General features: G+C 42.3%; 1 protein-coding gene across 11 annotated transcripts in view; it reads right to left on the bottom strand.

Moving 5' to 3' along the window:
- Positions 1 to 10641, bottom strand: part of CLASP1 (cytoplasmic linker associated protein 1) — a 272484-nt gene extending 261843 nt beyond the window's left edge. For 5 of the 11 annotated variants that reach the window (XM_027056008.2, XM_053214882.1, XM_053214877.1 and 2 more), the window contains exon 1: positions 10501 to 10639. The gene's annotated coding sequence lies outside the window, so the exon portion shown is untranslated. Of the gene's footprint in view, positions 1 to 10500 lie in introns of all 11 variants that reach the window. The other 6 variants (XM_053214878.1, XM_053214880.1, XM_053214881.1 and 3 more) reach the window with 3 other exon arrangements.
- Positions 10642 to 16647: the final 6006 nt, after the last annotated feature.

Below are 16647 nucleotides of genomic sequence, written 5' to 3'. Positions count from 1 at the left end.
TCACCCCTAAAAGGAGTAAAATTCCCGATACAAAACTTACCATAATCTTAAATAATGAGTTAAAATTTTTCCAGTCATCCATGAAATGAACTCTGTATTATGCAACCTAACTGAGGTTTATCAAAATATCTTATGTCACATACAAAAAAACCCCCAAGGAAGTTTCAAGGCTTAGATGCTATTTCAATCCTCACATGTGAAAAAATTGCTTAAAAGGACCTGAATTAAAAACCTTGAAGAACCTTATAATATACTGATTATTGATCTTTCAAGAATTATCCACAATTGGGGGTCTGGGTGGCTTAGTCAGTTAAGCATCCAACTTCAGCTCAGGTCACCAACTCACAGTTCGTGAGTTCAAGTCCCGCGTCAGGCTCTGTGCTAGTGATGGAGAGCCTGCTTGGGATTCTCTCTCTCTCTCTGCTCCTCCCCTACACTTGCATGCTCATTGTCTCTCAAAATAAATAAACTTTAAAATTAAAAAAAAAAAAAAAGAATTTTCCACAATTACCTAACTGTACCCACAAAGATCTATATTCAGCTTCACAATTCAGCCAATAAAAGGTAAGGACATCACTTGCATCATTTGCCCAAAACTGGACACTAGAGTAATGGGGGCAGGGGGGACAAGAGAGAGGCGGACATGGGGAAACAAAAAAATATATAATATACACCCTACCCTGAAGGTCCTCACAATCTATTTTGAAACACAAACCACAAGCAACTATACAAGGGCATCTGGGTGACTCAGTTGGTTAAGTGTCCCAACTCTTGATTTCAGCTCAGGTCATGACCCCACACTTTCATGAGTTCAAGCCCCACATCAGGCTCTGCGCTGGAAGCACAAAACCTGCTTGGGATTCCCTCTCTCTCTCTCTCTCTCTCTCTCTCCACCTCTTTCTCTGCCCCTCCCCAATTTGTGCTGTCTCTAGCTCAAAATAAAAAAATGAACTTTGAAAAAAGAAAGTAACTATACAAAATTAGGGGCACCTGGGTGGCCTAGTCAGTTTAAGTGTCCAACTTTGGCTCAGGTCATGATCTCAGGGTTTGTGAATTCGAGCCCTATGTTGGGCTCTGTGCTGACAGGTCAGAGCCCGGACCCTGTTCTGTGTCTCCCTCTCTCCCTGCCCTTCCCCCCTCACACTGTGTCTCTCTCAAAAATAAATAAACATTAAAAAAATTTTTGAAGTAACTATACAAAATTAAAAGGAAGAAAGGGAACTCACAGTTATTAAGCGTCTCTCATATGTCAAACAGCAAAGCTGTAACTCACACAAAATATACATGCATCCTGTTTCAAAGGAAGAAAACAGGGTAGGGGTATGGAGTAAGAATGAAGGAGGGCAGGCAATGAAATCAAATACCTAAAGCAAAATATAAATGCCAGTGAATGACACAGAAAATAAGTAATTAAAACATTTACATCAGTCTTCAACGAATGTTACTCGGACAACTGGATATCCACATGCAAAACAACGAAGTTGGATCCCTACCTCACACCATATAAAAATAATAATAACTTTAAATGTATTAACAGCCTGAATTTAAGAGCTAAAACTATAAAATTGTAAAAACATAGGAGTAAATCTTCACAACCTCAGATGATAATGGATTCTTAGCTATGACACCAAAAGCATAAGCAGCAAAAGAAACAGATTAGTTGGGTTCCATCAAAATTTAAAACTTTTGTGCATCAAAGAACATTATCAAGAAACGTAGGGGCACCTGGGTGGCTCATTCAGTTAAGCGTCCAACTTCAGCTCAGGTCATGATTTCATGATTCGTGGGTTTGAGCCCCGCATCGGGCTCTGTGCTGACAATGTGGAGCCTGCTTGGGATTCTCTCTCTTCCACTCTCTCAAATCGATAAATGTAAAAAAAAAAAAAAAAAAAAAAAAAAAAAATGATATGGAGAAACTGAAACCCTTGTACATTGCCATTAGGGGTATAAATATACAGCCACTGTGGGAGAGTTCAACAATTCCTCAAAAAGCCAAACGTAGAATTACCACACAACCTAGTATTCTAGTCCTAGGTATATCCCCAAAAGAACTGAGAACAGAGACTCAAACAGAAATTTGTAAGACAAATTTGTAAGACAGCATTATGGACAACAGTCAAAAAGTAGAAACAACTCAAGTTCTATCAACAGACGAGTGGATAAACAAATGTTACTATATACATACAATGGAATATTATTCACCAATTAGAAAGGAATAACATGAATGAACCTTGGAAACATTATGCTAAGTGAGTAAGTCATAGGACAGATATTATGATTCCACTTACATGAATTATCTAGACTAGGCATGCCTAGAGTTATCTAGAATTATCTAGACTTGCCTAGTCTACTTAGACTGAAAGTAGATTCTAAATTATCAGAGACTGAGGAAGAGGGAGGAACAGGGATTTATGGCTCAATGGTTATAGGGTTTCTGTTTGGGGTGATGGAAAAGATTTGGAAGCTGACTCTGATGATGGTTGTACAATAGTGTGAATGTAACTAATGCCATTGAATTATAATCTTAAAAATGGTTAAAATGGCATATTTTATGCTATATATATTTTAACCACAATAAAAAATAAATTAAAAAGGTTTATATCATGTCTTTAGTGACCTGGATTGTCCAAGGGTAGATTTCAAATCGGGGAATCAAATCTAAAAGAGACTGTATATCACCTGATCTAACCCTCATGGAAATGCCAGTGCCAACCTGCATCTCTATGTCCTTCCTGACCAGTGAGGAGGCAACTCCAGATGCCACCAGACGCCGGGAGCAGACTTTCTCCCAAGACATCCCCACTGACCTTTCATGAATGAGGAATAGCCCGTGTGCAAAAAACAGAAATAAATGGAAAGGAAGCTGAAGAATCCGAGAACCGACTCTACCACTTTCCAGCTGCATGACTGTGGACAAATTATTCAACTTTTCTTTTCTTTTTTTTTTTTAATTTTTTTTTTTAACGTTTATATTTATTTTTGAGACAGAGAGAGAGAGAGAGACGGAGCATGAACAGGGGAGGGACAGAGAGAGAGGGAGACACAGAATCGGAAGCAGGCTCCAGGCTCCGAGCCGTCAGCCCAGAGCCTGACGCGGGGCTCAAACTCACAGACCGCAAGATCGTGACCTGAGCTGAAGTCGGACGCTTAACCGACTGAGCCACCCAGGTGCCCCATTATTCAACTTTTCGAGTAAGTTCCCCAGCTTCCTCTCATTATAAAATGAAGACAGCATCTGTCTTTAAATACTGCTGTAAGAAAGGGTGCCTGGGCGGCTCAGTTGGTTAAGTATCTGACTCCAGCTTAGGTCGGAATCTCACGGTTTGTGAGTCTGAGCACCTCATCAGGCTCTCTATTGTCAGTGCAGAGCCTGCTTCAGATCCTCTGTCCGCCCCACCCCCCACCTGTTCTCTCTCTCAAAACAAATAAATAAACATAAAAAATATTTTTTTTAATAAATGCTGCTTTAAAAAATGGCAAAAGCATACCTACAAGAAGTTGGGTGTTCAATCCATGGTGGCCATTGCCATTGGGATGCTAGGTCTACCTACCATCCTCGGGCCAACCAAAGCCATGTCCTCATGGCTTGGGTCTGGAAAGCTCTAGGACTTACCAGAACTGAAACAAAACACAGCCACCAGCACCACAAGGAGGCTTCAGAGAAGGAGCTGTTTTTATGCAGTTCAACTACTCTTAGAAAGACTGGCTTATTGTTCCTAGAATGAACCCAGCTACTCTACGTTAGGAAGGACACTGCTACACAATTCATTCTCTCTATACAGCAGGCCTCTGTTAACATGTCTGAGCAACCCTTCATAACAGAGTCTGCCTCTACCCACAGGAAAGACACCCTGCGGAGAAACCGAGCAAAAAATTAGCTGGAAGGTAGTCCTGAGGCAGCTCTCAAACTCTGGTGGCTTGAGAATCACTTGGGAAATCTGTTTAAAAAGCAGCTAACTCGCCCCCACCACCAGACATTCTGATTACTAAATATTTCAGGCAGAGCCCTTGAGCGCGTGCGCGCACATGCGCGCATGCACACACACACACACACACACAATGCTTAAAGGTAGGCCACAAACATGTAATAAGATTACATTCTGATGTCGACAAATAGGCTATTCTGTCCCACAAAGCAAAGGCTGCATTTTCCTCCACATCGATCTGGAAATGCAATAGCTTTAGCCACACAGGACAGGAGTGAAAACCAGGCAAGTAAGACAGAGCACCTGCACGTAATGTCCAATACAAATTGCATACAGTTGGTTCATATAAAAGCCCATCATTATTCCCTGCTCTTTTTTAAAATAAATGAAAAATAATGTACGATTCCACATCTCTCACTGTAACAACAAAAAAAAAAACATTTAAAATATATTGCCAGAAGTTGGTAAAATTTCTGTGAAAGTGATACATTCTTAGGGTGCTGGGAAAATTATTAACTGGTACAACTTTGTGGTCAGCAATCAGGCAGTATGTATCAAAAGTCACCCAATAATCTCACTTCTTTGAATTTATCCTAAGGAAACAACACCAAAGAAGCAAACTATGTGCAAAAAGACAGTCACCATTATAGTATATGTAATTTAAAGAAAGGGGGTGAGCCTGGCTGGCTCAGTTAGAAGAGCACGCAACTCTTGATCTCAGGGCCATGAGTTCAAGCCCCAAGCTGGGTGTAGAGATTACTCAAATAAATAAATAAACTTTAAAATATATATATGTATATATATATTTTATATATATATGTATACATATTTATATATATGTATATATATACACACACACATACACCTACTTGTCAAGGATCCCAATTTACCAAAATTTGCCATGTCAACTCAAATATGACAAAGCTATTAAAAATTTAAATGACGCATAATATGTCATTACACAGAAAGTATTCACAAAACATGCAAAACCTAACATTACCTACTGAAAAGTACAAACATACAGACAGGGTGATACATTAAGAAATGATACCTTGTGTTAGGATGGTTTGATGTGGCTTTTCCCCTCTGGTCCCTCAAGTTTCTGTGCTATCGCTATATTATTATAATAAGACTATAAATAAATTTAACTGATTCCGCTTGGAAAGTTAATAGGGTAACACTTACAGAGACAGGTGCAAAGTGGATTCGGCTATCCTGAAGAAACATAAACTCACCCAAATGTGCCAGTGTAAAAGACAGCTACGAGGCCAGTTCTGGATGTTTTTCACAAAACAATCAATCTTCCCAGATACACGTTAACTATTAAACCTTGAATTTACATTTTTTTAAAAGCAAGTATAAACACACTAAAAGACAGGAGGAAACCTGGTTTGGCAGCTTATTGACATGGCAAAGAGATCAGAGGATTTCATGAACCATAACTTCAGTAAGTCAACAAAATTATGTAGCTAAGAGGCAGCTGACAAGAAAAGAACACTTAAGTTTGGAAACAGAAGGTCCTGCTCTCATCCCAGCTCTATCTCGGACTGGGATTTAACCTGCAGGTCTTAGTTTCTCATTCGTAAATTGAGAGGATAGCAACATTATCTTCCCTGTCTACCTAACAGGATTCTGAAGGGAGCAAAGAAGATTATGAATGCAAAAGTGATTTAAAAATCGAGGGGTTTTTCCTTAAATCTGGCTATTATTTATTATTATGAAGACACTCACATACACGTAGCTACCAAAACGGGCAACACTGTTTAGGATACATTTCACACTGATAAGTGGATACGCCTCCTAGGGGGCCTGAGGTCTGGGGCCAAGCCTTTCCCTTATCTGCATTGTTTGTATCTGTCAGGAGCATCTACTCATCTATTACTTGGGGGATTTTTTTAATTTGTAAGAGCAAACGCAATCACTGACAAAATTAACATAAAACGCAAGGTTTTCATTAGGGTTTTGTTTTAAAGACTCACCAGGGGACTGTTAGAACTGTGTCTACCCCGGCCTCGTAGGCTTAACTGACCAAAAATCTCTGGGTAGATGGGGAATAAATAAGGTCAGACCATTTGTATTTTAACAAGCTCCTCAAATGACTCTGGTGACTTGATTATTGCTATGTATGCTACCTTGTCATTAATATTATCAACTCCTACCACAAATACATAGTGGGAATATCATGTATATAGCCACTTACTATATGCCAATCACTATTCTCAGCACTTGACATATCTCATTTAATCCTTACAACCCTGTAAGTAGATATTACTTTTAACACTGCCTTCCCTTCCCCTCACATTTGTTTTATAGGTGAATTCATTAAAACATGAAGAGATGATTTAACGGGCCCACGGCCCAAAGTCATAGGGCTAGCAAGTGGCATAGTCAGAATGTACAACAAAGTCTGAACCCTTGATACAGTTCCTAACCTAAGACAACAGCTGTATGCTCTGGTCAGGTCACAGCAAGTTGTTTCATTTCAGACACTGCATTTAAAGGACACTAATGGGGGTGCCTGGGTGGCTCAGTCGGTTAGCCGACGGACTCTTGATTTCAGCTCAGGTCATGATCTGGAGGTTTGTGAGATGGAACCCCGCCTTGGGCTCTGCGCTGACAGGGCAGAAATGCTTGGGATTCTCTCTCTTTCTCTCTCCTTCTCTGTCTTGTCCCTCCCCGCTCACTTCTCACACTCACACTCTCTCTCAAAATAAATAAACTTAAGAAAGAAAGAAAGAAAGAAAGAAAGAAAGAAAGAAAGAAAGAACACTAACAAAACAGAATTGCCTAAAGAAAGATGGGGAAATCTGATTAAACCATGAGGGGATGGGACACCTGGCTGGCTCAGTCTGTAGAGCATGAGACTCTTGATCTAGGGGTTGTGAGTTCCAGACCCATACTGGGTGTAGAGATACTTTAAAAAAATAAAACCTTGAAAGAAAAAAAAAAATAAAAACAACACAGGAGGGGACAAAGGATCTAGGGCAGGGTTATTTATTTACTTACTTACAGCCTAAGTGGCATCAATGTGTAACATTTTGTCTGTCTCCCTTATTAGACTGTGAGCGTTTGGAATGTGGGGACCACGCACTCTTTTCAACTGTACCCCGTGGTACCGAGCTAAAGAAAGGGTTTAATAAATTAATTCATCAATAAATCTAGAGAAGGCTTGATGACTGTCCTAGGAAATGAAAAGCTATTACGTGTATTACATGGAGAAGAAACAGACTTAATACATGTTGCTTCAGGGTTATGCCCAAGAAAAACAGGCAACAGGGAAGGGGCAGATTCTGGAGCGGTCTCAACTAGCTTTCTAGCAACCAAGACCTGTCCAGGAACAGAAAAGCAGATTTGCAGTGTAAGACTGAGGACCAGAATACAGTAGACAAAAGGTAGGAGAATGGTCAATGGAGCCTCTAAGAACTCTGCCCAAACTCAAATTCTACTATTCTAAGTTATCTTTCATATTTCATACATTAACCATGACTAGCTACACAAGTCCCTAGTTACACAAGTCCTGGTAGTTAAGTACAGAGGATACCACAGTGTTCTACAAACTCCCAGGGCCCTCAAGGATCTAGAGGAGACTAAAAGCAGAGGCGTGAATCTTCCAAAGAGGAAGGTAGTGGATAAAACAGGAATCAGCAAGGAGTGAGATTTCCAGGCAGGAAACAAGAGGGAAGTCAACACAGGCATTATGAAAGAAAGGCCTCATCTGAGCCACAACTTTAGGGACCCATGGGGGGAGGTGGATTGGGGCTGCCACAACAATCTGGGGAAGAAAAGCATTCAGTATGGCAGTAATGGTCTGAGCACAGAGTAGGCAGGAAAGCCCTGGGGCAATGAAGACCTACCAGAAATAGTAAACTCCGGAGCTTAAAAAGAAAAGGCTTTTAGAGGTCATTTAGTCAAACACACACACATTTTATGGATGTTGCCCTGATCGCACTGGGTTAAGAAAAATTCATTTACAGGGTGCCTGGGTGGCTCAGTTGGTTGAGCATCCGACTTCTACTCAGGTCATGATCTCACAGCTTGTGGGATCCAGCCCCACATCGGGCTCTGTGCTGACAGCCCACAGCCTGAAGCCTGCTTTGGATTCTTTGTCTCTCTCTCTCTCTCTCTCTGCCCCTTCCCTGCTCATGCTCTGTCTCACTTTGCCTCTCAAAAGTAATAAATAAACATTAAAAAAAAAAAAAAAGGTTCATTTACTTTCTTCTATTACATTTTACAAACCAAAAACTCTATCATCAATGACTTGTTCTTTGCTTAGTTTTGTGTTGGGTTTTTTGGTTTTTTTTAAGACTAACAGATCCTTCTCTTATTTTTTAGGAAATCTTTTAGATGATTCTGTTTTTCTTGCAGTTGTTAAAACTGCCAGTTTTAATAACTCAGCTCTAATATTTACAATCCCTTAAATGGTCATAATATTTGCTAATAGTACTAAATTAAAAGTATACTCTAAGAACTATGATTTTATAAATAGAGGATTGTTAAGAAGAAACGGAGTCTCAAAGATAAATTTAAGTCTCAGATCCAAGAAACTATCTCTCACTCAACTTATAAATTGTGAGACTGAGCCACTCAAGAAAATAGTTAACAGACTACTGAAGCAAAAAAAATCTAAATCCAAACCAATGAACGAAACCTAACACATATGAACAATAAACCTAACGTTCTTCTGGCCAATCATTTCTCAACATCCCTGTCAAACTATTTTAAGGATCTGAAATCTTGCTCTATAAAAAGTAAGTTCCCATCATCCGAACTACACTTAAGAGATTCTATCACAGTGGTTACTGAAGCATAAACACCAAGCTTCAGATTTTTGCTTCCCATTAGCACAAAAAATGCTTGCCTCTTTTACATAAGGTTGAGTCTATGGCCAAAATCCTGACTTACAGGGAGATTCAGGTTTTCAGTTCCAACACTAATTTAAGGTGTAAGGTTAGCAAAGGCCTTTTCTCTATTTACCACTTAGATTGTAACATGGAGATACAATATTTGACACCTCCACCACCAACTGCCACTTCAAAGGATTTCTGACTTTGGTTACTTTAGTCGAGAAAATATAAAGCTAGGGTTGAAAGCTCTTCGGTAAAAATTAAAACTTAAAATTCAAAAATAGTGCTGCACGTTAGCTGATAAACTATAAATTACAGAAACAGATTTTAAAAAAAAGGTGCAATTGCACGATTTTACAAAAATGAGTAAGTCAGCGGCTCACAAAAATTTAAATCTTTCTTAGCAAATGGAGAAGATACACAATATTCAGTAACTCTGGGACATTGTGGTTTTGTTTTTATCTATAAGGTCTCTGCATCAATGTTACTATTCTCCCAACTCCCTTTGAGTAAAAGGAGCCCACTGTCCAGGATCCCTCTTACCAAGAGTTCAGTAAATGTCACAAATAATAATAGAAATAAAAGCAACAATCTCTAAAGCTACAATTTATACCGGACTGTGGCACCAGAATAGGGGACAAGGCACATGGCAGCCTGCAACTATTTCTCCCTTCTGACTCTTCTGCATCACTGCCTCCCAAAGGAATAGAGAATCCGAATCTCTCACTGCCACATCTACAAATTAAAGTATCACGATTAAAGAGCTCGCAGGTTCTACGAACGGTCACTATTTAATCATCGAACCCCGCAACAGAGAAATTCATCCAGATGCAACAAAACATGCTTCAAGGATCTACCTAATTTTTTTTTAATCTTAGAAATAAACACAACTATTTTAATAACATTATGTAATAAGTTAGACCCTGGAAAACCCCATATTCATCTGAGCGGCTCGAAAAATGGAAAGCAAAATTCGATTAGCTCCATTGTACCCAACCAGGCTAACGTGCACTCCTCTTCGTCAGAGCGGCTCTGCCAATACCAAAGAACAACAAAGGCAAGTTGAGGAGGCTGCACAAGGCTTAACTCAGCACTTGTCCGCTTTCCCAGCTTCGGAAAGAAGCTCTCTGCGGGCCTCAGGGACCAAGGGACCCTCTGCATCCCGCCCCGTCCCCGGCTCGGCTCGGCGCCGCTCGCTCAGCTTTTGTCTAGCCCGGCTGGGAGCCCCGGCCGCCCGCCTCCCCGGCACCCCTTCCCTCTGGATCTTTCTCCACACCCATCACTCGCCGATGACTAGTTGTTATGGGTTTCTCTCCCTCGCCCCCTCCCCTCGCAATCCCGGGCTCTTTTCAAACGCGACTGGCTGTTCGCTGGCTTCTCCCACCGGGCCGGTAAGACTCGGGTCAGGAAGGGGGCCCGGGGTGGGGTCTGGGAGAGGAAAAGAGAGAGGGGCACACAAAGCCGGGCTGACCCCACGGTCGCCCCCTCCTCCCTCTGCAAAGCAGCCTGGGATCAGCGACCTACCGGTGGGATAAACAACCCACCCTCCCATCCCGCTCCCCGCCCGGCTCCCACCTAAGGGCCGCCCCCTCCCCCCAAAGTGCACCCAAGAGCCGATGACAGCGCTGGACATCGCCCTCACCCGGACCCGGCGTCTGCTACCGCAAGGCGAAGGGGCAAGGGCCTCGGAGGGCTGGATCTAAAGCTCCTCTCCCCAACCGGGTACTTACAGCCGTATTATTCGCTACTGTTGCCGCTGCGGACCAGACAGCCGCCGCCTTCTCCTCCACCCCAATGAGGTTAAGCGCTTGGTGCGGGGATTAAAAAAAAAAAAAAAAAAATATAGAAGCCGAGAGCGCCTGCGCAGTGCAGTCTCCCTTTTACCGCCACCGACCCGGCTGGACCATAGAGAATGTAAACCGAGACCAGAGAGGCGGCTGCTCTCTATGGTAACGCCCCGCGCAGGCGCCAGCCGGCCTGTACTGGGCTTCTGGAGCTGCAAGTCCCAGGAGCTTTCGCCTCCTCCGAGAACGTCAGTTGACCCCGATAGGGACCCGTAGAATAAAGGCTCTTTAAGGGAAGGACGGCGAAGGTGCTGCGAAATTGCGGCGAAACTCAGGCTAGGCCAGGAGGGTCGGATGCAGTGGCCACGGCGACAGGGCACCACAAAGCAGGGAGTGTAGTGAATAGAGCTGAGGGGGGAGTCGCGAAAGCCTGGATAAAAGTCATCTGGCCGGGACTTCCTGCGGTCGGGGTCTAATACCTGAAAGGAAACGAGCTTTCACTTCTGGGTTACGCGCGTCCCGCCCGACCGTCGGGCGACTCAGATGAAGGAAATTGTGCCCTGTGACTTTCCGTACCCGGGCTTGCGTTGGTTCCCCCTTCCCTTTTCGACAGGGCGCGGACACTTGAGCCGGAAGCACAACTTTTTAACGGTTTTCTGGCGTTCTTGAAGCGAAATCGGCCCGGTTGAGGCCTCGGAGACTCGAGACGGCCAGCCACAACCCCTTTTTTACGTGAGCGCCAGAACAAATAACGCTGCCTCTGACCTCCCTCTCGCGTGACTTTCGGCTGACACGTGAGAAAGTGTTTCGGAGGGTACAAAGCTGTGCAAATGATAGGGCTGCCATTAAGGATCCTGCAGGACCCAGTTTTGCGGCGTCGAACCCGTATGTTCGCAGGTAATTTGACACTGAGAGCTTGTGTGTGAAATTAACACACTGCCTCAACGAGATCACCCCGTGGGAGTGGGAGTTGACTTCCCTTCCCTCTCGATGTCCAGTGCGTTGAGTTTTCACCGGGAGCTCTTGAATGCCGAGCTCCGCGGTGGTGGAGTGTTCTGTGTTAGAAGACGGGTGCGGGAGAACGGTGAGGTAACGCCCCTGATGCTCAGGGCTTAAATGTTAAGGGTCGGCGACACTAAGCGGAAACAAAGGCACTTGTTCGCTCCTATGTGCAGTGCGGGAAAGAAGAAGGACCGTGGTCTGAAGGTGTAAGTAAGGATACCTGGAGGATGTGACTCCTGGTTGCATCTAGAAGAACTAGCATCTTTGGGGGCGAAAGCACCACCCAAATGGATGGGTGTTGATGAAAGCATTCCGGAGAGGAAACTCCTTGGAGCGAAGGTTGAAAAGGGAGTGTTTTACTGGGAGTACAATGAAGGCAGCAGTCTAACTGAAAGGCGGTAGTGGGGGATACAGAGGAAGAGTGGAAAGTAAGGTTTGAAAGATAGGATGGGGGGGCGCCTGGGTGGCTCAGTCGGTTAAGCGTCCGACTTCGGCTCAGGTCACGATCTCGCGGTCCGTGAGTTCGAGCCCCGCGTTGGGCTCTGGGCTGATAGCTCAGAGCCTGGAGCCTGCTTCCTATTCTGTGTCTCCCTCTCTCTCTGCCCCTCCCCCGTTCATGCTCTGTGTCTCTCTGTCTCAAAAATAAATAAACGTTAAAAAAAAATTAAAAAAAAAATAGGATGGGGAATTTTTTTTAACTTTTAATTATGGGAAGGTACACATAACAAAATTTACCGTTTTAACCACTCTTAAACTGCGCAGATCAGTGACGTACCATTGCATTGCTGTACAACCATCTCCAGAACTCCTTTCATCTTATAAAACTGGAATTCTGTACCTTTTAAACAGCTCCTCAATCCCCACTCCCCCAAGTCCTGGCAACCACCAGTCTACCATATGTCTCTGAACTTGACCCCTCAAATACCTCATATAAGTGGAATCATACAGTATTTGTCTCTTTGTGACTGGCTTATTTCACTCAGCATAAATGTCAAGGCGCTTCCATGTTGTAGCATGTGTCAGAATTTCCTTCCTTTTTAAGGCTGAATTCTGTTCCATTGTGTGTATATACCAGGATGGATACTTGGGTTACCAACATCTTTTGATTGTGGCAAAGAATGCTGCTGTGAACGTGGGTGTGCAAATATCTCTGAGACCCTGCTTTCAGTAAGATGGGGAAGACTTACAAACTAAGTAGAGAAAGCCATCAAAAAGAACTGTTTTAGAAAGTGACCCTGGCGGTAGAAGCTCAATACATACCCTATTTATGCAGAGCATTTACGGAGATCTCCCAGGCATTGTCCTACTTTATGTAAAGTATTGTTATGCCATTGAATCCATCAAAATAAACATGACCTGATGGTTATTCACCACATTTGCCAGTGAGAAAATCAAGGCTCTGGGTTACAAATGGACTGTGGAGAGACTCACCAACCACACATACACACAAATGATTAGGAAACAAAATTCCCATGGGAGCTGGGCACCCTTGGGCACTGACTACTCACTGCTTTGGACATGGGAATGAAAGAAAACAATTCAGTTGTTAAGAAGAAAGAATAGGGTGACATCAAGAACTCACTCAAATTACTGGTATGTGTAAGGGCTTAACACAGCAAAACTGCATCATCCAAGGTCCCTAAAAGAACTCAGAGGTTTGATTCCAGGTATGTTCGTGGCCTTTAAAAAAAAAAAAAAAAATCCCAGGTAAGTGTATCTTTGCATGTACTGGAGAAATTAATAAGACCTATCATGTCCTACTCAACATTTCATCTTTCATTTTACATTCTCAAAAATCCTATGGATCATTCAAAGCAATGATCTGTTTGGCAGCTGAGGAAATTAATGGCCAGAAAGGAAAAATGATTTGCCCTATGCCACCTGGCTGCTTAGTACCAAGGCTGCAACTAAAATGTGAATGTTTCTGCTTTGATCACCCTTGCAGAGATAGATAGCATAGTCTTGAGTGAGTGGATAGTGTTTCTATTCAATCAGTCTCATCTTCCTCAGAGATGCATACGCAAACTTAAGAAGCTAGCGCCAGTTAAACAATGAAGCAGAGAATATAAGTGCATTTTAAGTAGCATTCATACACTCAAAAATACTGGGTACCAACTATGTGCCAAACACTTAGCAAAGCAGGGGGAAAGAATCCCTGTACTTAGATAGAAAATAAAGTAGTAAGTAAAATATAAACTGTCAGGTACGGTAAGTATTATGGGGGAAAAAAATGAAGCAGTAAAGGAGAAATAATGAGTGCTAAGGAAGGGAAAGAGATTTCTTTTTAAATAGGCCGGGGGGGGGGGGGGCGGAGAGGCACTAAGAAACCAACTCTAAGCACTGATCTGAAGGAGGAAGGGAGCAAGAAATGTCCTTTATCTGGGAGAACATTCCAGGTAGTAAGAACGGCAAGTGCAGAAATTCTGAGCCTCCAGAAAGATGTCTACTACATTCTAAGAGCAGAAAGGAGGTCAGAGCGAAAGAAGCAGAGTGTGGGAGGGGAAAAGTAGGAAATGAGGTCAAAGGTGACAGGATGCCAAATTGTGTAGGGATTTACAGGGTATTGTAAGAATTTGGGCTTTTACTGAGAGGGAAAACCATTGAAAGATTTTGAGAAGTAAAGTGACTCATTTTTAAAGAATCCCTTTAGCTTCAATTTTGAGAATATTCTGTTGGGGAGTAAGGGAGTTTTGAGAATAGATTATAGGGAAGCGAGAGGGACAATTTAGAAGGCCATTGCAATTCTGCAAATGAGAGACAATGGTGGCTTGGGAAAAGTGCAAGCAGTAGATTGATGAGGTGTCTGGATATGATCAGACAGGATGGCACCCAGGATTTGAGTTGATTGATACAGGGTATAAGCAAAAGGAATTAGGGGACTCCAAGATTTTTGGACTGCACGATTTAAAGAATAGAGTTGTCATTTACTGAAATGGCAAAGCCTGGGACGGGCAGGTTGGGAATTGAAAGCGCTGCGAAATTCAGGATGGGAGACGTTAAGTTTGAAATGCTTATTACCATATGAAAATATCAAGGCAGATATTTGAGTCTGGAGTTGAGAAGAAAAGTCTAGGCTGGATTTGGGAGACCCTAGCATGTAGAGAGTTTTAAAAGCCATGAGATCATCTAGACAAAAAGTGTAGACAAAAATTTTTAAGAGTTATCTAAAGACTGAGCCCCGACGCATTCCATTTTAGCATTTAGGGATTGAGACAGTAATGAAACTAGCAAAGGAGACAGAAAGGGCAGCCACTGAAATAAGGGGAAACCAAGAAAGTGAACTGGGAAGAGCAACCAAGTCAATTGCTAATGGGCTAGAATGGCCACAATATTGGAGTGGTGAGGATGGAAGCCTGATTGGAACTGGTTCAAAAAAGAATGGTGGGAACAGAACTGGAAAGAAGGGGGAGAGATCATTTGGAGGAGGAGTTTGATTGTAAGGGTAGGGAAGCAGAAAAGGGGAGTGATACTTTTAAGGGACAGGTGGGCCAAAAGAACTTATTATTTCATCCAAAATATTTTAGTATTCCTAGAAGATAAGATTCTTTTTAATTTTTTTTAAATGTTTATTTCAAGAGAGCGCATGAGCAGGAGAGGGACAGAGAGAGGAGAGATTCCCAAGCAGCCTTTGCACTCAGTGCACAGCCAAATGTGGGGCCTGACCTCACCAACCTTGAGAGCATGACCTGAGGTGAAATCAAGAGTTGGGACACTCCAGGGACACCTGGGTGCCTCAGTTGGTTAAGCAGCGAACTTCTGCTCAGATTGTGATCTTGCAGCTGGTAGGTTCAAGCCCCATGTCGGGCTCTGTGCTGACAGTTCAGAGCCTGGAATCGGCTTTGGATTCTGTCTCCCTCTGCCCTTCCCCCACTCGTTGTCTCTCTCTCTCTCTCTCTCTCTCTCTCTCTCTCTCTCTCTCTGTCAAAAATAAATAAACATTAAAAAAAGTAAAAAGAGTTGGACACAACCGACTGAGCCACCCAGGTGCCCCAGGATTCTTTTAAATATAACCTTTCTGTTGTTAGCACAGAGCCTGCTTCAGATTCTCTGTTCCCCTCCTCTCTCTCTGCCCCTCGCCGGCTTGTGCTCTCTCTCTGTCTCAAAAATAAATAAACATTAAATTTTTTAAAAATATAACCTCAATACCACCATCACACCTAAAAATTTAATAATACCTAGTCTCATGATCTACCTGGTCAATCTTCAGACTTCCCGAATTGCCTCATAATTTTTTTTGCTATAAGGTTTATTGAGATATAATTCATATACTATATAATTCATCCACTTAAAGTATATAATTCTAGGGCACCCTGGGTGGCTCAGTCGGTTAAGCATCCAACTTCAGCTCAGGTCGTGATCTCACAGTTCATGGGTTCCAGTCCCATATCAGGCTCTGTGCTGACAGCTCAGAGCCTGGAGCCTGCTTCAGTTTCTGTGTCTCCCTCTCTCTCTGCCCCTCCCTCACTTGCATTCTGTCTCAAAAATAAACTAAAAAATTTTTTACATGTAGCTTTCCAGTTGTCCCGCCATCATTTGTCGAAAAACCTATTCTTTCTCCATTGCCCTGCCTGGGCACCCTTGTCCAAAACCAATGGACTATAAATATATGGGTTTATTTTTGGATTCTAAATCTATTTTCCATCAATGTATACGTCTATTTTTATGCCAGTACACACTGTTTCAATTACTATAGCGTTGTAGTTCATGAAATTGGGCAATGTGAGTCCTCCAACTTTGTTTTTCTTTTCCAGTTGTTTTGGCTATTTAGAACTCTTTGAAATTCCATATGAATTTTCCAATCAGTTTGTCCATTTCTGCAAAAAAAAAAATTCGGTTGTGATTTTGGTAGGAATTTACTGAATCTGTAACAACAATCAATTTGAAGATTGTTGCCATCTTAATAATATGAAGTCTTTTGGTTCAAGACCATAGAATGCCTTTCCATTCATTTAGATCATCTTTAATTGCTTTCAACAATGTTTTGTAATTTTCCTAGTATAAGTTTTACATTTCGTTTATTAAATCTATTCCTATATATTTTCTTTTTGATGTAATTATAAATGGAATTATTCGTTTCATTTTCAGATTATT

This window comes from Acinonyx jubatus, chromosome C1 (genome assembly GCF_027475565.1).
Source record: "Acinonyx jubatus isolate Ajub_Pintada_27869175 chromosome C1, VMU_Ajub_asm_v1.0, whole genome shotgun sequence".
NCBI classification, from domain to species: Eukaryota; Metazoa; Chordata; class Mammalia; order Carnivora; family Felidae; genus Acinonyx; species Acinonyx jubatus.
The sequence above is the reverse complement of the archived record's forward strand: the minus strand, read 5'-3'. Positions and strand labels throughout refer to the sequence as shown.